At 54.4% G+C, this 21147-nt stretch overlaps 23 non-coding genes and 5 pseudogenes across 23 annotated transcripts; all 28 read left to right on the top strand.

The window, feature by feature from the left end:
• Positions 1-127: 127 nt before the first annotated feature.
• Positions 128-246, top strand: LOC144171019 (5S ribosomal RNA). The gene has a single exon (XR_013322751.1). It is a non-coding gene; the product is annotated as a 5S ribosomal RNA (ribosomal RNA).
• Positions 247-781: 535 nt separating this feature from the next.
• LOC144171018 (5S ribosomal RNA) lies at positions 782-900 on the top strand. Its single transcript, XR_013322750.1, has one exon. It is a non-coding gene; the product is annotated as a 5S ribosomal RNA (ribosomal RNA).
• A 536-nt stretch (positions 901-1436) lies between these two features.
• Positions 1437-1555, top strand: LOC144171017 (5S ribosomal RNA). The gene has a single exon (XR_013322749.1). It is a non-coding gene; the product is annotated as a 5S ribosomal RNA (ribosomal RNA).
• A 534-nt stretch (positions 1556-2089) lies between these two features.
• LOC144171016 (5S ribosomal RNA) lies at positions 2090-2208 on the top strand. Its single transcript, XR_013322748.1, has one exon. It is a non-coding gene; the product is annotated as a 5S ribosomal RNA (ribosomal RNA).
• Positions 2209-2743: 535 nt separating this feature from the next.
• Positions 2744-2862, top strand: LOC144171015 (5S ribosomal RNA). Its single transcript, XR_013322747.1, has one exon. It is a non-coding gene; the product is annotated as a 5S ribosomal RNA (ribosomal RNA).
• Positions 2863-3396: 534 nt separating this feature from the next.
• Positions 3397-3515, top strand: LOC144171014 (5S ribosomal RNA). Its single transcript, XR_013322746.1, has one exon. It is a non-coding gene; the product is annotated as a 5S ribosomal RNA (ribosomal RNA).
• Positions 3516-4051: 536 nt separating this feature from the next.
• LOC144171183 (5S ribosomal RNA) lies at positions 4052-4170 on the top strand (annotated as a pseudogene).
• A 534-nt stretch (positions 4171-4704) lies between these two features.
• On the top strand, positions 4705-4823 carry LOC144171013 (5S ribosomal RNA). The gene has a single exon (XR_013322745.1). It is a non-coding gene; the product is annotated as a 5S ribosomal RNA (ribosomal RNA).
• Positions 4824-5359: 536 nt separating this feature from the next.
• Positions 5360-5478, top strand: LOC144171182 (5S ribosomal RNA; annotated as a pseudogene).
• A 534-nt stretch (positions 5479-6012) lies between these two features.
• Positions 6013-6131, top strand: LOC144171104 (5S ribosomal RNA). Its single transcript, XR_013322834.1, has one exon. It is a non-coding gene; the product is annotated as a 5S ribosomal RNA (ribosomal RNA).
• Positions 6132-6666: 535 nt separating this feature from the next.
• Positions 6667-6785, top strand: LOC144171146 (5S ribosomal RNA). Its single transcript, XR_013322875.1, has one exon. It is a non-coding gene; the product is annotated as a 5S ribosomal RNA (ribosomal RNA).
• Positions 6786-7321: 536 nt separating this feature from the next.
• Positions 7322-7440, top strand: LOC144170970 (5S ribosomal RNA). Its single transcript, XR_013322705.1, has one exon. It is a non-coding gene; the product is annotated as a 5S ribosomal RNA (ribosomal RNA).
• A 536-nt stretch (positions 7441-7976) lies between these two features.
• LOC144171101 (5S ribosomal RNA) lies at positions 7977-8095 on the top strand. Its single transcript, XR_013322832.1, has one exon. It is a non-coding gene; the product is annotated as a 5S ribosomal RNA (ribosomal RNA).
• Positions 8096-8630: 535 nt separating this feature from the next.
• On the top strand, positions 8631-8749 carry LOC144171188 (5S ribosomal RNA; annotated as a pseudogene).
• Positions 8750-9285: 536 nt separating this feature from the next.
• On the top strand, positions 9286-9404 carry LOC144171011 (5S ribosomal RNA). Its single transcript, XR_013322743.1, has one exon. It is a non-coding gene; the product is annotated as a 5S ribosomal RNA (ribosomal RNA).
• A 534-nt stretch (positions 9405-9938) lies between these two features.
• LOC144171010 (5S ribosomal RNA) lies at positions 9939-10057 on the top strand. The gene has a single exon (XR_013322742.1). It is a non-coding gene; the product is annotated as a 5S ribosomal RNA (ribosomal RNA).
• A 534-nt stretch (positions 10058-10591) lies between these two features.
• On the top strand, positions 10592-10710 carry LOC144171009 (5S ribosomal RNA). Its single transcript, XR_013322741.1, has one exon. It is a non-coding gene; the product is annotated as a 5S ribosomal RNA (ribosomal RNA).
• A 535-nt stretch (positions 10711-11245) lies between these two features.
• On the top strand, positions 11246-11364 carry LOC144171094 (5S ribosomal RNA). Its single transcript, XR_013322825.1, has one exon. It is a non-coding gene; the product is annotated as a 5S ribosomal RNA (ribosomal RNA).
• Positions 11365-11899: 535 nt separating this feature from the next.
• On the top strand, positions 11900-12018 carry LOC144171008 (5S ribosomal RNA). The gene has a single exon (XR_013322740.1). It is a non-coding gene; the product is annotated as a 5S ribosomal RNA (ribosomal RNA).
• A 534-nt stretch (positions 12019-12552) lies between these two features.
• On the top strand, positions 12553-12671 carry LOC144171007 (5S ribosomal RNA). Its single transcript, XR_013322739.1, has one exon. It is a non-coding gene; the product is annotated as a 5S ribosomal RNA (ribosomal RNA).
• A 534-nt stretch (positions 12672-13205) lies between these two features.
• LOC144171006 (5S ribosomal RNA) lies at positions 13206-13324 on the top strand. The gene has a single exon (XR_013322738.1). It is a non-coding gene; the product is annotated as a 5S ribosomal RNA (ribosomal RNA).
• Positions 13325-13858: 534 nt separating this feature from the next.
• LOC144171005 (5S ribosomal RNA) lies at positions 13859-13977 on the top strand. The gene has a single exon (XR_013322737.1). It is a non-coding gene; the product is annotated as a 5S ribosomal RNA (ribosomal RNA).
• A 535-nt stretch (positions 13978-14512) lies between these two features.
• LOC144171095 (5S ribosomal RNA) lies at positions 14513-14631 on the top strand. Its single transcript, XR_013322826.1, has one exon. It is a non-coding gene; the product is annotated as a 5S ribosomal RNA (ribosomal RNA).
• A 1993-nt stretch (positions 14632-16624) lies between these two features.
• LOC144171176 (5S ribosomal RNA) lies at positions 16625-16743 on the top strand (annotated as a pseudogene).
• Positions 16744-17278: 535 nt separating this feature from the next.
• LOC144171004 (5S ribosomal RNA) lies at positions 17279-17397 on the top strand. Its single transcript, XR_013322736.1, has one exon. It is a non-coding gene; the product is annotated as a 5S ribosomal RNA (ribosomal RNA).
• A 535-nt stretch (positions 17398-17932) lies between these two features.
• Positions 17933-18051, top strand: LOC144171003 (5S ribosomal RNA). The gene has a single exon (XR_013322735.1). It is a non-coding gene; the product is annotated as a 5S ribosomal RNA (ribosomal RNA).
• A 1991-nt stretch (positions 18052-20042) lies between these two features.
• Positions 20043-20161, top strand: LOC144171174 (5S ribosomal RNA; annotated as a pseudogene).
• A 532-nt stretch (positions 20162-20693) lies between these two features.
• On the top strand, positions 20694-20812 carry LOC144171126 (5S ribosomal RNA). The gene has a single exon (XR_013322856.1). It is a non-coding gene; the product is annotated as a 5S ribosomal RNA (ribosomal RNA).
• The last annotated feature ends 335 nt before the right edge of the window (positions 20813-21147 follow it).

Below are 21147 nucleotides of genomic sequence, written 5' to 3'. Positions count from 1 at the left end.
GGGAACCCTAGGATATGGAGTGATGTGTTGCGGCGGCCGTGTGTCCTGCCGAACAACAGGTGAAATGGTAGAGATGCTGGTTGTTGGTGTAATGTGTTATAAAAAGGCACGTAAGGCTTCGATTCTCGCCATCGGCCATACCATGCTGAATACGCCGGTTCTCGTCCGATCACCGAAGCTAAGCAGCATTGGGCTCGGTCAGTACTTGGGAGGGAGACCACCTGGGAACACCGAGTGCCGATGGCATCCTCTTTTGCTTTTTAAAACTTTCCGTATTAATTTGCGTTCAAAGAGTTGTTTCTATTTTTTTTCCCCCACCAAGTTTCGTTTGCCCCCTGGCGGTGGCGGGGGCGCGGAAGGACCACTAGATGATGCTTCGCCGCAGCGCAGCGGGCGAGTTAGCCGATTTTCCACCCTTCGTTGGGCGCGGCGGATTACCTGTGACTGACTCGTCTTTCTATCTGCCCCTCGAAGGTCGTGAAAGCAGGCATTTCGCACTTCCGGAGCACCTGCGGCTAATGTGCGACAAAAGGAAGCATTCCCCAACGTCTAGCCAGCGTGACCACAACGACTCAAGGCCACATTCGTTTCCAAAAGTGTTCCCCAAGTGCGCGCAGCAATGTTCGGCGACTTGAGGGCTTCGTGCGACGTCGCGGGATCCCTAGGATATGGAGTGATGTGTTGCGGCGGCCGTGTGTCCTGCCGAACAACAGGTGAAATGGTAGAGATGCTGGTTGTTGGTGTAATGTGTTATAAAAAGGCACGTAAGGCTTCGATTCTCGCCATCGGCCATACCATGCTGAATACGCCGGTTCTCGTCCGATCACCGAAGCTAAGCAGCATTGGGCTCGGTCAGTACTTGGGAGGGAGACCACCTGGGAACACCGAGTGCCGATGGCATCCTCTTTTGCTTTTTAAAACTTTCCGTATTAATTTGCGTTCAAAGAGTTGTTTCTATTTTTTTTTCCCCCACCAAGTTTTGTTTGCCCCCTGGCGGTGGCGGGGGCGCGGAAGGACCACTAGATGATGCTTCGCCGCAGCGCAGCGGGCGAGTTAGCCGATTTTCCACCCTTCGTTGGGCGCGGCGGATTACCTGTGACTGACTCGTCTTTCTATCTGCCCCTCGAAGGTCGTGAAAGCAGGCATTTCGCACTTCCGGAGCACCTGCGGCTAATGTGCGACAAACGGAAGCATTCCCCAACGTCTAGCCAGCGTGACCACAACGACTCAAGGCCACATTCGTTTCCAAAAGTGTTCCCCAAGTGCGCGCAGCAATGTTCGGCGACTTGAGGGCTTCGTGCGACGTCGCGGGATCCCTAGGATATGGAGTGATGTGTTGCGGCGGCCGTGTGTCCTGCCGAACAACAGGTGAAATGGTAGAGATGCTGGTTGTTGGTGTAATGTGTTATAAAAAGGCACGTAAGGCTTCGATTCTCGCCATCGGCCATACCATGCTGAATACGCCGGTTCTCGTCCGATCACCGAAGCTAAGCAGCATTGGGCTCGGTCAGTACTTGGGAGGGAGACCACCTGGGAACACCGAGTGCCGATGGCATCCTCTTTTGCTTTTTAAAACTTTCCGTATTAATTTGCGTTCAAAGAGTTGTTTCTATTTTTTTCCCCCACCAAGTTTCGTTTGCCCCCTGGCGGTGGCGGGGGCGCGGAAGGACCACTAGATGATGCTTCGCCGCAGCGCAGCGGGCGAGTTAGCCGATTTTCCACCCTTCGTTGGGCGCGGCGGATTACCTGTGACTGACTCGTCTTTCTATCTGCCCCTCGAAGGTCGTGAAAGCAGGCATTTCGCACTTCCGGAGCACCTGCGGCTAATGTGCGACAAACGGAAGCATTCCCCAACGTCTAGCCAGCGTGACCACAACGACTCAAGGCCACATTCGTTTCCAAAAGTGTTCCCCAAGTGCGCGCAGCAATGTTCGGCGACTTGAGGGCTTCGTGCGACGTCGCGGGATCCCTAGGATATGGAGTGATGTGTTGCGGCGGCCGTGTGTCCTGCCGAACAACAGGTGAAATGGTAGAGATGCTGGTTGTTGGTGTAATGTGTTATAAAAAGGCACGTAAGGCTTCGATTCTCGCCATCGGCCATACCATGCTGAATACGCCGGTTCTCGTCCGATCACCGAAGCTAAGCAGCATTGGGCTCGGTCAGTACTTGGGAGGGAGACCACCTGGGAACACCGAGTGCCGATGGCATCCTCTTTTGCTTTTTAAAACTTTCCGTATTAATTTGCGTTCAAAGAGTTGTTTCTATTTTTTTTCCCCCACCAAGTTTCGTTTGCCCCCTGGCGGTGGCGGGGGCGCGGAAGGACCACTAGATGATGCTTCGCCGCAGCGCAGCGGGCGAGTTAGCCGATTTTCCACCCTTCGTTGGGCGCGGCGGATTACCTGTGACTGACTCGTCTTTCTATCTGCCCCTCGAAGGTCGTGAAAGCAGGCATTTCGCACTTCCGGAGCACCTGCGGCTAATGTGCGACAAACGGAAGCATTCCCCAACGTCTAGCCAGCGTGACCACAACGACTCAAGGCCACATTCGTTTCCAAAAGTGTTCCCCAAGTGCGCGCAGCAATGTTCGGCGACTTGAGGGCTTCGTGCGACGTCGCGGGATCCCTAGGATATGGAGTGATGTGTTGCGGCGGCCGTGTGTCCTGCCGAACAACAGGTGAAATGGTAGAGATGCTGGTTGTTGGTGTAATGTGTTATAAAAAGGCACGTAAGGCTTCGATTCTCGCCATCGGCCATACCATGCTGAATACGCCGGTTCTCGTCCGATCACCGAAGCTAAGCAGCATTGGGCTCGGTCAGTACTTGGGAGGGAGACCACCTGGGAACACCGAGTGCCGATGGCATCCTCTTTTGCTTTTTAAAACTTTCCGTATTAATTTGCGTTCAAAGAGTTGTTTCTATTTTTTTCCCCCACCAAGTTTCGTTTGCCCCCTGGCGGTGGCGGGGGCGCGGAAGGACCACTAGATGATGCTTCGCCGCAGCGCAGCGGGCGAGTTAGCCGATTTTCCACCCTTCGTTGGGCGCGGCGGATTACCTGTGACTGACTCGTCTTTCTATCTGCCCCTCGAAGGTCGTGAAAGCAGGCATTTCGCACTTCCGGAGCACCTGCGGCTAATGTGCGACAAACGGAAGCATTCCCCAACGTCTAGCCAGCGTGACCACAACGACTCAAGGCCACATTCGTTTCCAAAAGTGTTCCCCAAGTGCGCGCAGCAATGTTCGGCGACTTGAGGGCTTCGTGCGACGTCGCGGGATCCCTAGGATATGGAGTGATGTGTTGCGGCGGCCGTGTGTCCTGCCGAACAACAGGTGAAATGGTAGAGATGCTGGTTGTTGGTGTAATGTGTTATAAAAAGGCACGTAAGGCTTCGATTCTCGCCATCGGCCATACCATGCTGAATACGCCGGTTCTCGTCCGATCACCGAAGCTAAGCAGCATTGGGCTCGGTCAGTACTTGGGAGGGAGACCACCTGGGAACACCGAGTGCCGATGGCATCCTCTTGTGCTTTTTAAAACTTTCCGTATTAATTTGCGTTCAAAGAGTTGTTTCTATTTTTTTTTCCCCCACCAAGTTTCGTTTGCCCCCTGGCGGTGGCGGGGGCGCGGAAGGACCACTAGATGATGCTTCGCCGCAGCGCAGCGGGCGAGTTAGCCGATTTTCCACCCTTCGTTGGGCGCGGCGGATTACCTGTGACTGACTCGTCTTTCTATCTGCCCCTCGAAGGTCGTGAAAGCAGGCATTTCGCACTTCCGGAGCACCTGCGGCTAATGTGCGACAAACGGAAGCATTCCCCAACGTCTAGCCAGCGTGACCACAACGACTCAAGGCCACATTCGTTTCCAAAAGTGTTCCCCAAGTGCGCGCAGCAATGTTCGGCGACTTGAGGGCTTCGTGCGACGTCGCGGGATCCCTAGGATATGGAGTGATGTGTTGCGGCGGCCGTGTGTCCTGCCGAACAACAGGTGAAATGGTTGAGATGCTGGTTGTTGGTGTAATGTGTTATAAAAAGGCACGTAAGGCTTCGATTCTCTCCATCGGCCATACCATGCTGAATACGCCGGCTCTCGTCCGATCACAGAAGCTAAGCAGCATTGGGCTCGGTCAGTACTTGGGAGGGAGACCACCTGGGAACACCGAGTGCCGATGGCATCCTCTTTTGCTTTTTAAAACTTTCCGTATTAATTTGCGTTCAAAGAGTTGTTTCTATTTTTTTCCCCCACCAAGTTTCGTTTGCCCCCTGGCGGTGGCGGGGGCGCGGAAGGACCACTAGATGATGCTTCGCCGCAGCGCAGCGGGCGAGTTAGCCGATTTTCCACCCTTTGTTGGGCGCGGCGGATTACCTGTGACTGACTCGTCTTTCTATCTGCCCCTCGAAGGTCGTGAAAGCAGGCATTTCGCACTTCCCGAGCACCTGCGGCTAATGTGCGACAAACGGAAGCATTCCCCAACGTCTAGCCAGCGTGACCACAACGACTCCAGGCCACATATGTTTCCAAAAGTGTTCCCCAAGTGCGCGCAGCAATGTTCGGCGACTTGAGGGCTTCGTGCGACGTCGCGGGATCCCTAGGATATGGAGGGATGTGTTGCGGCGGCCGTGTGTCCTGCCGAACAACAGGTGAAATGGTAGAGATGCTGGTTGTTGGTGTAATGTGTTATAAAAAGGCACGTAAGGCTTCGATTCTCGCCATCGGCCATACCATGCTGAATACGCCGGTTCTCGTCCGATCACCGAAGCTAAGCAGCATTGGGCTCGGTCAGTACTTGGGAGGGAGACCACCTGGGAACACCGAGTGCCGATGGCATCCTCTTTTGCTTTTTAAAACTTTCCGTATTAATTTGCGTTCAAAGAGTTGTTTCTATTTTTTTTTCCCCCACCAAGTTTCGTTTGCCCCCTGGCGGTGGCGGGGGCGCGGAAGGACCACTAGATGATGCTTCGCCGCAGCGCAGCGGGCGAGTTAGCCGATTTTCCACCCTTCGTTGGGCGCGGCGGATTACCTGTGACTGACTCGTCTTTCTATCTGCCCCTCGAAGGTCGTGAAAGCAGGCATTTCGCACTTCCGGAGCACCTGCGGCTAATGTGCGACAAACGGAAGCATTCCCCAACGTCTAGCCAGCGTGACCACAACGACTCAAGGCCACATTCGTTTCCAAAAGTGTTCCCCAAGTGCGCGCAGCAATGTTCGGCGACTTGAGGGCTTCGTGCGACGTCGCGGGATCCCTAGGATATGGAGTGATGTGTTGCGGCGGCCGTGTGTCCTGCCGAACAACAGGTGAAATGGTTGAGATGCTGGTTGTTGGTGTAATGTGTTATAAAAAGGCACGTAAGGCTTCGATTCTCTCCATCGGCCATACCATGCTGAATACGCCGGCTCTCGTCCGATCACAGAAGCTAAGCAGCATTGGGCTCGGTCAGTACTTGGGAGGGAGACCACCTGGGAACACCGAGTGCCGATGGCATCCTCTTTTGCTTTTTAAAACTTTCCGTATTAATTTGCGTTCAAAGAGTTGTTTCTATTTTTTTCCCCCACCAAGTTTCGTTTGCCCCCTGGCGGTGGCGGGGGCGCGGAAGGACCACTAGATGATGCTTCGCCGCAGCGCAGCGGGCGAGTTAGCCGATTTTCCACCCTTCGTTGGGCGCGGCGGATTACCTGTGACTGACTCGTCTTTCTATCTGCCCCTCGAAGGTCGTGAAAGCAGGCATTTCGCACTTCCGGAGCACCTGCGGCTAATGTGCGACAAACGGAAGCATTCCCCAACGTGTAGCCAGCGTGACCACAACGACTCAAGGCCACATTCGTTTCCAAAAGTGTTCCCCAAGTGCGCGCAGCAATGTTCGGCGACTTGAGGGCTTCGTGCGACGTCGCGGGATCCCTAGGATATGGAGTGATGTGTTGCGGCGGCCGTGTGTCCTGCCGAACAACAGGTGAAATGGTAGAGATGCTGGTTGTTGGTGTAATGTGTTATAAAAAGGCACGTAAGGCTTCGATTCTCGCCATCGGCCATACCATGCTGAATACGCCGGTTCTCGTCCGATCACCGAAGCTAACCAGCATTGGGCTCGGTCAGTACTTGGGAGGGAGACCACCTGGGAACACCGAGTGCCGATGGCATCCTCTTTTGCTTTTTAAAACTTTCCGTATTAATTTGCGTTCAAAGAGTTGTTTCTATTTTTTTTCCCCCACCAAGTTTCGTTTGCCCCCTGGCGGTGGCGGGGGCTCGGAAGGACCACTAGATGATGCTTCGCCGCAGCGCAGCGGGCGATTTAGCCGATTTTCCACCCTTCGTTGGGCGCGGCGGATTACCTGTGACTGACTCGTCTTTCTATCTGCCCCTCGAAGGTCGTGAAAGCAGGCATTTCGCACTTCCGGAGCACCTGCGGCTAATGTGCGACAAACGGAAGCATTCCCCAACGTCTAGCCAGCGTGACCACAACGACTCAAGGCCACATTCGTTTCCAAAAGTGTTCCCCAAGTGCGCGCAGCAATGTTCGGCGACTTGAGGGCTTCGTGCGACGTCGCGGGATCCCTAGGATATGGAGTGATGTGTTGCGGCGGCCGTGTGTCCTGCCGAACAACAGGTGAAATGGTAGAGATGCTGGTTGTTGGTGTAATGTGTTATAAAAAGGCACGTAAGGCTTCGATTCTCGCCATGGGCCATACCATGCTGAATACGCCTGTTCTCGTCCGATCACCGAAGCTAAGCAGCATTGGGCTCGGTCAGTACTTGGGAGGGAGACCACCTGGGAACACCGAGTGCCGATGGCATCCTCTTTTGCTTTTTAAAACTTTCCGTATTAATTTGCGTTCAAAGAGTTGTTTCTATTTTTTTTTCCCCCACCAAGTTTCGTTTGCCCCCTGGCGGTGGCGGGGGCGCGGAAGGACCACTAGATGATGCTTCGCCGCAGCGCAGCGGGCGAGTTAGCCGATTTTTCACCCTTCGTTGGGCGCGGCGGATTACCTGTGACTGACTCGTCTTTCTATCTGCCCCTCGAAGGTCGTGAAAGCAGGCATTTCGCACTTCCGGAGCACCTGCGGCTAATGTGCGACAAACGGAAGCATTCCCCAACGTCTAGCCAGCGTGACCACAACGACTCAAGGCCACATTCGTTTCCAAAAGTGTTCCCCAAGTGCGCGCAGCAATGTTCGGCGACTTGAGGGCTTCGTGCGACGTCGCGGGATCCCTAGGATATGGAGTGATGTGTTGCGGCGGCCGTGTGTACTGCCGAACAACAGGTGAAATGGTAGAGATGCTGGTTGTTGGTGTAATGTGTTATAAAAAGGCACGTAAGGCTTCGATTCTCGCCATCGGCCATACCATGCTGAATACGCCGGTTCTCGTCCGATCACCGAAGCTAAGCAGCATTGGGCTCGGTTAGTACTTGGGAGGGAGACCACCTGGGAACACCGAGTGCCGATGGCATCCTCTTTTGCTTTTTAAAACTTTCCGTATTAATTTGCGTTCAAAGAGTTGTTTCTATTTTTTTTTCCCCCACCAAGTTTCGTTTGCCCCCTGGCAGTGGCGGGGGCGCGGAAGGACCACTAGATGATGCTTCGCCGCAGCGCAGCGGGCGAGTTAGCCGATTTTCCACCCTTCGTTGGGCGCGGCGGATTACCTGTGACTGACTCGTCTTTCTATCTGCCCCTCGAAGGTCGTGAAAGCAGGCATTTCGCACTTCCGGAGCACCTGCGGCTAATGTGCGACAAACGGAAGCATTCCCCAACGTGTAGCCAGCGTGACCACAACGACTCAAGGCCACATTCGTTTCCAAAAGTGTTCCCCAAGTGCGCGCAGCAATGTTCGGCGACTTGAGGGCTTCGTGCGACGTCGCGGGATCCCTAGGATATGGAGTGATGTGTTGCGGCGGCCGTGTGTCCTGCCGAACAACAGGTGAAATGGTAGAGATGCTGGTTGTTGGTGTAATGTGTTATAAAAAGGCACGTAAGGCTTCGATTCTCGCCATCGGCCATACCATGCTGAATACGCCGGTTCTCGTCCGATCACCGAAGCTAACCAGCATTGGGCTCGGTCAGTACTTGGGAGGGAGACCACCTGGGAACACCGAGTGCCGATGGCATCCTCTTTTGCTTTTTAAAACTTTCCGTATTAATTTGCGTTCAAAGAGTTGTTTCTATTTTTTTTCCCCCACCAAGTTTCGTTTGCCCCCTGGCGGTGGCGGGGGCGCGGAAGGACCACTAGATGATGCTTCGCCGCAGCGCAGCGGGCGATTTAGCCGATTTTCCACCCTTCGTTGGGCGCGGCGGATTACCTGTGACTGACTCGTCTTTCTATCTGCCCCTCGAAGGTCGTGAAAGCAGGCATTTCGCACTTCCGGAGCACCTGCGGCTAATGTGCGACAAACGGAAGCATTCCCCAACGTCTAGCCAGCGTGACCACAACGACTCAAGGCCACATTCGTTTCCAAAAGTGTTCCCCAAGTGCGCGCAGCAATGTTCGGCGACTTGAGGGCTTCGTGCGACGTCGCGGGATCCCTAGGATATGGAGTGATGTGTTGCGGCGGCCGTGTGTCCTGCCGAACAACAGGTGAAATGGTAGAGATGCTGGTTGTTGGTGTAATGTGTTATAAAAAGGCACGTAAGGCTTCGATTCTCGCCATGGGCCATACCATGCTGAATACGGCTGTTCTCGTCCGATCACCGAAGCTAAGCAGCATTGGGCTCGGTCAGTACTTGGGAGGGAGACCACCTGGGAACACCGAGTGCCGATGGCATCCTCTTTTGCTTTTTAAAACTTTCCGTATTAATTTGCGTTCAAAGAGTTGTTTCTATTTTTTTTTTCCCCACCAAGTTTCGTTTGCCCCCTGGCGGTGGCGGGGGCGCGGAAGGACCACTAGATGATGCTTCGCCGCAGCGCAGCGGGCGAGTTAGCCGATTTTTCACCCTTCGTTGGGCGCGGCGGATTACCTGTGACTGACTCGTCTTTCTATCTGCCCCTCGAAGGTCGTGAAAGCAGGCATTTCGCACTTCCGGAGCACCTGCGGCTAATGTGCGACAAACGGAAGCATTCCCCAACGTCTAGCCAGCGTGACCACAACGACTCAAGGCCACATTCGTTTCCAAAAGTGTTCCCCAAGTGCGCGCAGCAATGTTCGGCGACTTGAGGGCTTCGTGCGACGTCGCGGGATCCCTAGGATATGGAGTGATGTGTTGCGGCGGCCGTGTGTACTGCCGAACAACAGGTGAAATGGTAGAGATGCTGGTTGTTGGTGTAATGTGTTATAAAAAGGCACGTAAGGCTTCGATTCTCGCCATCGGCCATACCATGCTGAATACGCCGGTTCTCGTCCGATCACCGAAGCTAAGCAGCATTGGGCTCGGTCAGTACTTGGGAGGGAGACCACCTGGGAACACCGAGTGCCGATGGCATCCTCTTTTGCTTTTTAAAACTTTCCGTATTAATTTGCGTTCAAAGAGTTGTTTCTATTTTTTTCCCCCACCAAGTTTCGTTTGCCCCCTGGCGGTGGCGGGGGCGCGGAAGGACCACTAGATGATGCTTCGCCGCAGCGCAGCGGGCGAGTTAGCCGATTTTCCACCCTTCGTTGGGTGCGGCGGATTACCTGTGACTGACTCGTCTTTCTATCTGCCCCTCGAAGGTCGTGAAAGCAGGCATTTCGCACTTCCGGAGCACCTGCGGCTAATGTGCGACAAACGGAAGCATTCCCCAACGTCTAGCCAGCGTGACCGCAACGACTCAAGGCCACATTCGTTTCCAAAAGTGTTCCCCAAGTGCGCGCAGCAATGTTCGGCGACTTGAGGGCTTCGTGCGACGTCGCGGGATCCCTAGGATATGGAGTGATGTGTTGCGGCGGCCGTGTGTCCTGCCGAACAACAGGTGAAATGGTAGAGATGCTGGTTGTTGGTGTAATGTGTTATAAAAAGGCACGTAAGGCTTCGATTCTCGCCATCGGCCATACCATGCTGAATACGCCGGTTCTCGTCCGATCACCGAAGCTAAGCAGCATTGGGCTCGGTCAGTACTTGGGAGGGAGACCACCTGGGAACACCGAGTGCCGATGGCATCCTCTTTTGCTTTTTAAAACTTTCCGTATTAATTTGCGTTCAAAGAGTTGTTTCTATTTTTTTCCCCCACCAAGTTTCGTTTGCCCCCTGGCGGTGGCGGGGGCGCGGAAGGACCACTAGATGATGCTTCGCCGCAGCGCAGCGGGCGAGTTAGCCGATTTTCCACCCTTCGTTGGGTGCGGCGGATTACCTGTGACTGACTCGTCTTTCTATCTGCCCCTCGAAGGTCGTGAAAGCAGGCATTTCGCACTTCCGGAGCACCTGCGGCTAATGTGCGACAAATGGAAGCATTCCCCAACGTCTAGCCAGCGTGACCACAACGACTCAAGGCCACATTCGTTTCCAAAAGTGTTCCCCAAGTGCGCGCAGCAATGTTCGGCGACTTGAGGGCTTCATGCGACGTCGCGGGATCCCTAGGATATGGAGTGATGTGTTGCGGCGGCCGTGTGTCCTGCCGAACAACAAGTGAAATGGTAGAGATGCTGGTTGTTGGTGTAATGTGTTATAAAAAGGCACGTAAGGCTTCGATTCTCGCCATCGGCCATACCATGCTGAATACGCCGGTTCTCGTCCGATCACCGAAGCTAAGCAGCATTGGGCTCGGTCAGTACTTGGGAGGGAGACCACCTGGGAACACCGAGTGCCGATGGCATCCTCTTTTGCTTTTTAAAACTTTCCGTATTAATTTGCGTTCAAAGAGTTGTTTCTATTTTTTTTCCCCCACCAAGTTTCGTTTGCCCCCTGGCGGTGGCGGGGGCGCGGAAGGACCACTAGATGATGCTTCGCCGCAGCGCAGCGGGCGAGTTAGCCGATTTTCCACCCTTCGTTGGGCGCGGCGGATTACCTGTGACTGACTCGTCTTTCTATCTGCCCCTCGAAGGTCGTGAAAGCAGGCATTTCGCACTTCCGGAGCACCTGCGGCTAATGTGCGACAAACGGAAGCATTCCCCAACGTGTAGCCAGCGTGACCACAACGACTCAAGGCCACATTCGTTTCCAAAAGTGTTCCCCAAGTGCGCGCAGCAATGTTCGGCGACTTGAGGGCTTCGTGCGACGTCGCGGGATCCCTAGGAAATGGAGTGATGTGTTGCGGCGGCCGTGTGTCCTGCCGAACAACAGGTGAAATGGTAGAGATGCTGGTTGTTGGTGTAATGTGTTATAAAAAGGCACGTAAGGCTTGGATTCTCGCCATCGGCCATACCATGCTGAATACGCCGGTTCTCGTGCGATCACCGAAGCTAAGCAGCATTGGGCTCGGTCAGTACTTGGGAGGGAGACCACCTGGGAACACCGAGTGCCGATGGCATCCTCTTTTGCTTTTTAAAACTTTCCGTATTAATTTGCGTTCAAAGAGTTGTTTCTATTTTTTTTCCCCCACCAAGTTTTGTTTGCCCCCTGGCGGTGGCGGGGGCGCGGAAGGACCACTAGATGATGCTTCGCCGCAGCGCAGCGGGCGAGTTAGCCGATTTTCCACCCTTCGTTGGGCGCGGCGGATTACCTGTGACTGACTCGTCTTTCTATCTGCCCCTCGAAGGTCGTGAAAGCAGGCATTTCGCACTTCCGGAGCACCTGCGGCTAATGTGCGACAAACGGAAGCATTCCCCAACGTCTAGCCAGCGTGACCGCAACGACTCAAGGCCACATTCGTTTCCAAAAGTGTTCCCCAAGTGCGCGCAGCAATGTTCGGCGACTTGAGGGCTTCGTGCGACGTCGCGGGATCCCTAGGATATGGAGTGATGTGTTGCGGCGGCCGTGTGTCCTGCCGAACAACAGGTGAAATGGTAGAGATGCTGGTTGTTGGTGTAATGTGTTATAAAAAGGCACGTAAGGCTTCGATTCTCGCCATCGGCCATACCATGCTGAATACGCCGGTTCTCGTCCGATCACCGAAGCTAAGCAGCATTGGGCTCGGTCAGTACTTGGGAGGGAGACCACCTGGGAACACCGAGTGCCGATGGCATCGTCTTTTGCTTTTTAAAACTTTCCGTATTAATTTGCGTTCAAAGAGTTGTTTCTATTTTTTTCCCCCACCAAGTTTCGTTTGCCCCCTGGCGGTGGCGGGGGCGCGGAAGGACCACTAGATGATGCTTCGCCGCAGCGCAGCGGGCGAGTTAGCCGATTTTCCACCCTTCGTTGGGCGCGGCGGATTACCTGTGACTGACTCGTCTTTCTATCTGCCCCTCGAAGGTCGTGAAAGCAGGCATTTCGCACTTCCGGAGCACCTGCGGCTAATGTGCGACAAACGGAAGCATTCCCCAACGTCTAGCCAGCGTGACCACAACTACTCAAGGCCACATTCGTTTCCAAAAGTGTTCCCCAAGTGCGCGCAGCAATGTTCGGCGACTTGAGGGCTTCGTGCGACGTCGCGGGATCCCTAGGATATGGAGTGATGTGTTGCGGCGGCCGTGTGTCCTGCCGAACAACAGGTGAAATGGTAGAGATGCTGGTTGTTGGTGTAATGTGTTATAAAAAGGCACGTAAGGCTTCGATTCTCGCCATCGGCCATACCATGCTGAATACGCCGGTTCTCGTCCGATCACCGAAGCTAAGCAGCATTGGGCTCGGTCAGTACTTGGGAGGGAGACCACCTGGGAACACCGAGTGCCGATGGCATCCTCTTTTGCTTTTTAAAACTTTCCGTATTAATTTGCGTTCAAAGAGTTGTTTCTATTTTTTTCCCCCACCAAGTTTCGTTTGCCCCCTGGCGGTGGCGGGGGCGAGGAAGGACCACTAGATGATGCTTCGCCGCAGCGCAGCGGGCGAGTTAGCCGATTTTCCACCCTTCGTTGGGCGCGGCGGATTACCTGTGACTGACTCGTCTTTCTATCTGCCCCTCGAAGGTCGTGAAAGCAGGCATTTCGCACTTCCGGAGCACCTGCGGCTAATGTGCGACAAACGGAAGCATTCCCCAACGTCTAGCCAGCGTGACCACAACGACTCAAGGCCACATTCCTTTCCAAAAGTGTTCCCCAAGTGCGCGCAGCAATGTTCGGCGACTTGAGGGCTTCGTGCGACGTCGCGGGATCCCTAGGATATGGAGTGATGTGTTGCGGCGGCCGTGTGTCCTGCCGAACAACAAGTGAAATGGTAGAGATGCTGGTTGTTGGTGTAATGTGTTATAAAAAGGCACGTAAGGCTTCGATTCTCGCCATCGGCCATACCATGCTGAATACGCCGGTTCTCGTCCGATCACCGAAGCTAAGCAGCATTGGGCTCGGTCAGTACTTGGGAGGGAGACCACCTGGGAACACCGAGTGCCGATGGCATCCTCTTTTGCTTTTTAAAACTTTCCGTATTAATTTGCGTTCAAAGAGTTGTTTCTATTTTTTTCCCCCACCAAGTTTCGTTTGCCCCCTGGCGGTGGCGGGGGCGCGGAAGGACCACTAGATGATGCTTCGCCGCAGCGCAGCGGGCGAGTTAGCCGATTTTCCACCCTTCGTTGGGTGCGGCGGATTACCTGTGACTGACTCGTCTTTCTATCTGCCCCTCGAAGGTCGTGAAAGCAGGCATTTCGCACTTCCGGAGCACCTGCGGCTAATGTGCGACAAACGGAAGCATTCCCCAACGTCTAGCCAGCGTGACCGCAACGACTCAAGGCCACATTCGTTTCCAAAAGTGTTCCCCAAGTGCGCGCAGCAATGTTCGGCGACTTGAGGGTTTCGTGCGACGTCGCGGGATCCCTAGGATATGGAGTGATGTGTTGCGGCGGCCGTGTGTCCTGCCGAACAACAGGTGAAATGGTAGAGATGCTGGTTGTTGGTGTAATGTGTTATAAAAAGGCACGTAAGGCTTCGATTCTCGCCATCGGCCATACCATGCTGAATACGCCGGTTCTCGTCCGATCACCGAAGCTAAGCAGCATTGGGCTCGGTCAGTACTTGGGAGGGAGACCACCTGGGAACACCGAGTGCCGATGGCATCCTCTTTTGCTTTTTAAAACTTTCCGTATTAATTTGCGTTCAAAGAGTTGTTTCTATTTTTTTTTCCCCCACCAAGTTTCGTTTGCCCCCTGGCGGTGGCGGGGGCGCGGAAGGACCACTAGATGATGCTTCGCCGCAGCGCAGCGGGCGAGTTAGCCGATTTTCCACCCTTCGTTGGGCGCGGCGGATTACCTGTGACTGACTCGTCTTTCTATCTGCCCTCGAAGGTCTTGAAAGCAGGCATTTCGCACTTCCGGAGCACCTGCGGCTAATGTGCGACAAACGGAAGCATTCCCCAACGTCTAGCCAGCGTGACCACAACGACTCAAGGCCACATTCGTTTCCAAAAGTGTTCCCCAAGTGCGCGCAGCAATGTTCGGCGACTTGAGGGCTTCGGGCGACGTCGCGGGATCCCTAGGATATGGAGTGATGTGTTGCGGCAGCCGTGTGTCCTGCCGAACAACAGGTGAAATGGTAGAGATGCTGGTTGTTGGTGTAATGTGTTATAAAAAGGCACGTAAGGCTTCGATTCTCGCCATCGGCCATACCATGCTGAATACGCCGGTTCTCGTCCGATCACTGAAGCTAAGCAGCATTGGGCTCGGTCAGTACTTGGGAGGGAGACCACCTGGGAACACCGAGTGCCGATGGCATCCTCTTTTGCTTTTTAAAACTTTCCGTATTAATTTGCGTTCAAAGAGTTGTTTCTATTTTTTTTCCCCCACCAAGTTTCGTTTGCCCCCTGGCGGTGGCGGGGGCGCGGAAGGACCACTAGATGATGCTTCGCCGCATCGCAGCGGGCGAGTTAGCCGATTTTCCACCCTTCGTTGGGCGCGGCGGATTACCTGTGACTGACTCGTCTTTCTATCTGCCCCTCGAAGGTCGTGAAAGCAGGCATTTTGCACTTCCGGAGCACCTGCGGCTAATGTGCGACAAACGGAAGCATTCCCCAACGTCTAGCCAGCGTGACCACAACGACTCAAGGCCACATTCGTTTCCAAAAGTGTTCCCCAAGTGCGCGCAGCAATGTTCGGCGACTTGAGGGCTTCGTGCGACGTCGCGGGATCCCTAGGATATGGAGTGATGTGTTGCGGCGGCCGTGTGTCCTGCCGAACAACAGGTGAAATGGTAGAGATGCTGGTTGTTGGTGTAATGTGTTATAAAAAGGCACGTAAGGCTTCGATAACTCAAGCCCCCCAGCTTCTGCGGCGCTCGCTGGAAGGATTCAATACACCGCTACCTGGGCGTGAACATGGCCCTATGGGAAGCCAACGCAGCCAGATGGCGACCTAGGCTAACGGCAGCGGAGGCCAAGTTGCAACCATGGAGAACACGCCACATCGCCTTGGTCGCCAGAGCACACATCTGCAACGTCGTAGTGTACCCGGCTACCCTATACTCGGCGCGAGTCACCTCCATCGACAAGAAATCAATGAACAAGTTGCACCGACAATGGGCGGTCTTCGTCTGGCGCTCCTCGTACGAGCCTATGAGACGCACAAATCTCTTTTGGGGACTAGATGCCGGCGGCCTAGGTCTGGTCCACGTGGAGATTAAGCTGACAGTCCAACGTTTTATATATTTCCGAGACCAGTCCGACCCTTTTCTCCGTGGAGCACTCTAGTCAATCGGCTCTGCCCACATATCAAAGTGGCAGGTCACAACTGTCCAACTGCACCATGGCGCGCGAGCCGCCCCTTTCTATAGAGAAATCGCTGGCGCCATCGCCCTACTGGAACAGCAGTTTTCATGGGACTACCTCCTAGCAGTTAAGCCCCGCCGGCTATACCGCGACCTTCTCGCAAAGCTCCTTCCCCCACCCCTGTACCGACAGCCACCAGTCGAGGCGGCTAAGCGGGGCGTACTAAAGCGAATCATGTGCCTGCCGATTCCGACTGGGACGAAAAACTTTTTCTGCTGTTTCCACTTCGGGGTGCTACCGGTGGGATCACGACAGGAAGAACGTGGCTTCTTTCTGCCGCGCGGTGCGGACTGCTTCCTGTGCGGGAGGTTGGAGACGGCGGAGCATGTGTTCCTAGAATGCAACACTGCACGTTATTTCTGGGACGAGGTGCAGTGTTTTCTGGGCGTCCACTGGGACATTGACTGGGCAGGTCTCTGTTACCTGGACGTACCGATAGAACACTCGGAGCTGTGCGAATGCGTCATTACCCTTGGCCTACACGCACTGTGGCGTGCGCGAGTGGACGCGGTGGAGTGTACCCCCACCCCGAAGCCAGCGTGGAGGCACTTCGTCCGCAAGATGGAGTGGACCGTCAGCGCGCTCGGGGCGCCCGACTCAGGCTCAGAACTAGGACAAGCCCTTGCGCGCTGCTGCCGTGCGACGGTAGCTTTTAAAACAAAGGAGCTGGAACGCTTTAAGTGGATATGAAGCCAGCAACAGGCTAGGCTGAAACGAAACACAACTCCCCCTTTTTCCTTTTTTACCCGTAAATGTGATCTCTATAGCGTATGAGTGTGATTTCTATTGAACAGCGTAACACGCCAGTCAGGAAAGTGGCATCAACAATGTAACAAAGGCAGCAGCATGTATAGTAGCGTGTCTTCCCCAGTACATATTTGCCCTGTGCCTTGCCCTGTACATATTTATGATGTAAATAAACCTGGTTTTGTTAAAAAAAAAAAAAAATCGGCCATACCATGCTGAATACGCCGGTTCTCGTCCGATCACCGAAGCTAAGCAGCATTGGGCTCGGTCAGTACTTGGGAGGGAGACCACCTGGGAACACCGAGTGCCGATGGCATCCTCTTTTGCTTTTTAAAACTTTCCGTATTAATTTGCGTTCAAAGAGTTGTTTCTATTTTTTTTCCCCCACCAAGTTTCGTTTGCCCCCTGGCGGTGGCGGGGGCGCGGAAGGACCACTAGATGATGCTTCGCCGCAGCGCAGCGGGCGAGTTAGCCGATTTTCCACCCTTCGTTGGGCGCGGCGGATTACCTGTGGCTGACTCGTCTTTCTATCTGCCCCTCGAAGGTCGTGAAAGCAGGCATTTCGCACTTCCGGAGCACCTGCGGCTAATGTGCGACAAACGGAAGCATTCCCCAACGTCTAGCCAGCGTGACCGCAACGACTCAAGGCCACATTCGTTTCCAAAAGTGTTCCCCAAGTGCGCGCAGCAATGTTCGGCGACTTGAGGGCTTCGTGCGACGTCGCGGGATCCCTAGGATATGGAGTGATGTGTTGCGGCGGCCGTGTGTCCTGCCGAACAACAGGTGAAATGGTAGAGATGCTGGTTGTTGGTGTAATGTGTTATAAAAAGGCACGTAAGGCTTCGATTCTCGCCATCGGCCATACCATGCTGAATACGCCGGTTCTCGTCCGATCACCGAAGCTAAGCAGCATTGGGCTCGGTCAGTACTTGGGAGGGAGACCACCTGGGAACACCGAGTGCCGATGGCATCCTCTTTTGCTTTTTAAAACTTTCCGTATTAATTTGCGTTCAAAGAGTTGTTTCTATTTTTTTTCCCCCACCAAGTTTCGTTTGCCCCCTGGCGGTGGCGGGGGCGCGGAAGGACCACTAGATGATGCTTCGCCGCAGCGCAGCGGGCGAGTTAGCCGATTTTCCACCCTTCGTTGGGCGCGGCGGATTACCTGTGACTGACTCGTCTTTCTATCTGCCCCTCGAAGGTCTTGAAAGCAGGCATTTCGCACTTCCGGAGCACCTGCGGCTAATGTGCGACAAACGGAAGCATTCCCCAACGTCTAGCCAGCGTGACCACAACGACTCAAGGCCACATTCGTTTCCAAAAGTGTTCCCCAAGTGCGCGCAGCAATGTTCGGCGACTTGAGGGCTTCGTGCGACGTCGCGGGATCCCTAGGATATGGAGTGATGTGTTGCGGCAGCCGTGTGTCCTGCCGAACAACAGGTGAAATGGTAGAGATGCTGGTTGTTGGTGTAATGTGTTATAAAAAGGCACGTAAGGCTTCGATTCTCGCCATCGGCCATACCATGCTGAATACGCCGGTTCTCGTCCGATCACCGAAGCTAAGCAGCATTGGGCTCGGTCAGTACTTGGGAGGGAGACCACCTGGGAACACCGAGTGCCGATGGCATCCTCTTTTGCTTTTTAAAACTTTCCGTATTAATTTGCGTTCAAAGAGTTGTTTCTATTTTTTTTCCCCCACCAAGTTTCGTTTGCCCCCTGGCGGTGGCGGGGGCGCGGAAGGACCACTAGATGATGCTTCGCCGCATCGCAGCGGGCGAGTTAGCCGATTTTCCACCCTTCGTTGGGCGCGGCGGATTACCTGTGACTGACTCGTCTTTCTATCTGCCCCTCGAAGGTCGTGAAAGCAGGCATTTTGCACTTCCGGAGCACCTGCGGCTAATGTGCGACAAACGGAAGCATTCCCCAACGTCTAGCCAGCGTGACCACAACGACTCAAGGCCACATTCGTTTCCAAAAGTGTTCCCCAAGTGCGCGCAGCAATGTTCGGCGACTTGAGGGCTTCGTGCGACGTCGCGGGATCCCTAGGATATGGAGTGATGTGTTGCGGCGGCCGTGTGTCCTGCCGAACAACAGGTGAAATGGTAGAGATGCTGGTTGTTGGTGTAATGTGTTATAAAAAGGCACGTAAGGCTTCGATAACTCAAGCCCCCCAGCTTCTGCGGCGCTCGCTGGAAGGATTCAATACACCGCTACCTGGGCGTGAACATGGCCCTATGGGAAGCCAACGCAGCCAGATGGCGACCTAGGCTAACGGCAGCGGAGGCCAAGTTGCAACCATGGAGAACACGCCACATCGCCTTGGTCGCCAGAGCACACATCTGCAACGTCGTAGTGTACCCGGCTACCCTATACTCGGCGCGAGTCACCTCCATCGACAAGAAATCAATGAACAAGTTGCACCGACAATGGGCGGTCTTCGTCTGGCGCTCCTCGTACGAGCCTATGAGACGCACAAATCTCTTTTGGGGACTAGATGCCGGCGGCCTAGGTCTGGTCCACGTGGAGATTAAGCTGACAGTCCAACGTTTTATATATTTCCGAGACCAGTCCGACCCTTTTCTCCGTGGAGCACTCTAGTCAATCGGCTCTGCCCACATATCAAAGTGGCAGGTCACAACTGTCCAACTGCACCATGGCGCGCGAGCCGCCCCTTTCTATAGAGAAATCGCTGGCGCCATCGCCCTACTGGAACAGCAGTTTTCATGGGACTACCTCCTAGCAGTTAAGCCCCGCCGGCTATACCGCGACCTTCTCGCAAAGCTCCTTCCCCCACCCCTGTACCGACAGCCACCAGTCGAGGCGGCTAAGCGGGGCGTACTAAAGCGAATCATGTGCCTGCCGATTCCGACTGGGACGAAAAACTTTTTCTGCTGTTTCCACTTCGGGGTGCTACCGGTGGGATCACGACAGGAAGAACGTGGCTTCTTTCTGCCGCGCGGTGCGGACTGCTTCCTGTGCGGGAGGTTGGAGACGGCGGAGCATGTGTTCCTAGAATGCAACACTGCACGTTATTTCTGGGACGAGGTGCAGTGTTTTCTGGGCGTCCACTGGGACATTGACTGGGCAGGTCTCTGTTACCTGGACGTACCGATAGAACACTCGGAGCTGTGCGAATGCGTCATTACCCTTGGCCTACACGCACTGTGGCGTGCGCGAGTGGACGCGGTGGAGTGTACCCCCACCCCGAAGCCAGCGTGGAGGCACTTCGTCCACAAGATGGAGTGGACCGTCAGCGCGCTCGGGGCGCCCGACTCAGGCTCAGAACTAGGACAAGCCCTTGCGCGCTGCTGCCGTGCGACGGTAGCTTTTAAAACAAAGGAGCTGGAACGCTTTAAGTGGATATGAAGCCAGCAACAGGCTAGGCTGAAACGAAACACAACTCCCCCTTTTTCCTTTTTTACCCGTAAATGTGATCTCTATAGCGTATGAGTGTGATTTCTATTGAACAGCGTAACACGCCAGTCAGGAAAGTGGCATCAACAATGTAACAAAGGCAGCAGCATGTATAGTAGTGTGTCTTCCCCAGTACATATTTGCCCTGTGCCTTGCCCTGTACATATTTATGATGTAAATAAACCTGGTTTTGTTAAAAAAAAAAAAATCGGCCATACCATGCTGAATACGCCGGTTCTCGTCCGATCACCGAAGCTAAGCAGCATTGGGCTCGGTCAGTACTTGGGAGGGAGACCACCTGGGAACACCGAGTGCCGATGGCATCCTCTTTTGCTTTTTAAAACTTTCCGTATTAATTTGCGTTCAAAGAGTTGTTTCTATTTTTTCCCCCACCAAGTTTCGTTTGCCCCCTGGCGGTGGCGGGGGCGCGGAAGGACCACTAGATGATGCTTCGCCGCAGCGCAGCGGGCGAGTTAGCCGATTTTCCACCCTTCGTTGGGCGCGGCGGATTACCTGTGACTGACTCGTCTTTCTATCTGCCCCTCGAAGGTCGTGAAAGCAGGCATTTCGCACTTCCGGAGCACCTGCGGCTAATGTGCGACAAACGGAAGCATTCCCCAACGTCTAGCCAGCGTGACCACAACGACTCAAGGCCACATTCGTTTCCAAAAGTGTTCCCCAAGTGCGCGCAGCAATGTTTGGCGACTTGAGGGCTTCGTGCGACGAAGCGGGATCCCTAGGATATGGAGTGATGTGTTGCGGCGGCCGTGTGTCCTGCCGAACAACAGGTGAAATGGTAGAGATGCTGGTTGTTGTGTAATGTGTTATAAAAAGGCACGTAAGGCTTCGATTCTCGCCATCGGCCATACCATGCTGAATACGCCGGTTCTCGTCCGATCACCTAAGCTAAGCAGCATTGGGCTCGGTCAGTACTTGGGAGGGAGACCACCTGGGAACACCGAGTGCCGATGGCATCCTCTTTTGCTTTTTAAAACTTTCCGTATTAATTTGCGTTCAAAGAGTTGTTTCTATTTTTTTTTCCCCCACCAAGTTTCGTTTGCCCCCTGGCGGTGGCGGGGGCGCGGAAGGACCACTAGATGATGCTTCGCCGCAGCGCAGCGGGCGAGTTAGCCAATTTTCCACCCTTCGTTGGGCGCGGCGGATTACCTGTGACTGACTCGTCTTTCTATCTGCCCCTCGAAGGTCGTGAAAGCAGGCATTTCGCACTTCCGGAGCACCTGCGGCTAATGTGCGACAAACGGAAGCATTCCCCAACGTCTAGCCAGCGTGACCACAACGACTCAAGGCC

Source organism: Haemaphysalis longicornis, unplaced genomic scaffold, assembly GCF_048455015.1.
Source record: "Haemaphysalis longicornis isolate Haplotype H1 unplaced genomic scaffold, Haemaphysalis longicornis Haplotype H1 scaffold_2, whole genome shotgun sequence".
Lineage (NCBI taxonomy): Eukaryota > Metazoa > Arthropoda > Arachnida > Ixodida > Ixodidae > Haemaphysalis > Haemaphysalis longicornis.
Note: the sequence above shows the minus strand (reverse complement) of the source record. Positions and strands in the feature narration are given on the sequence as shown.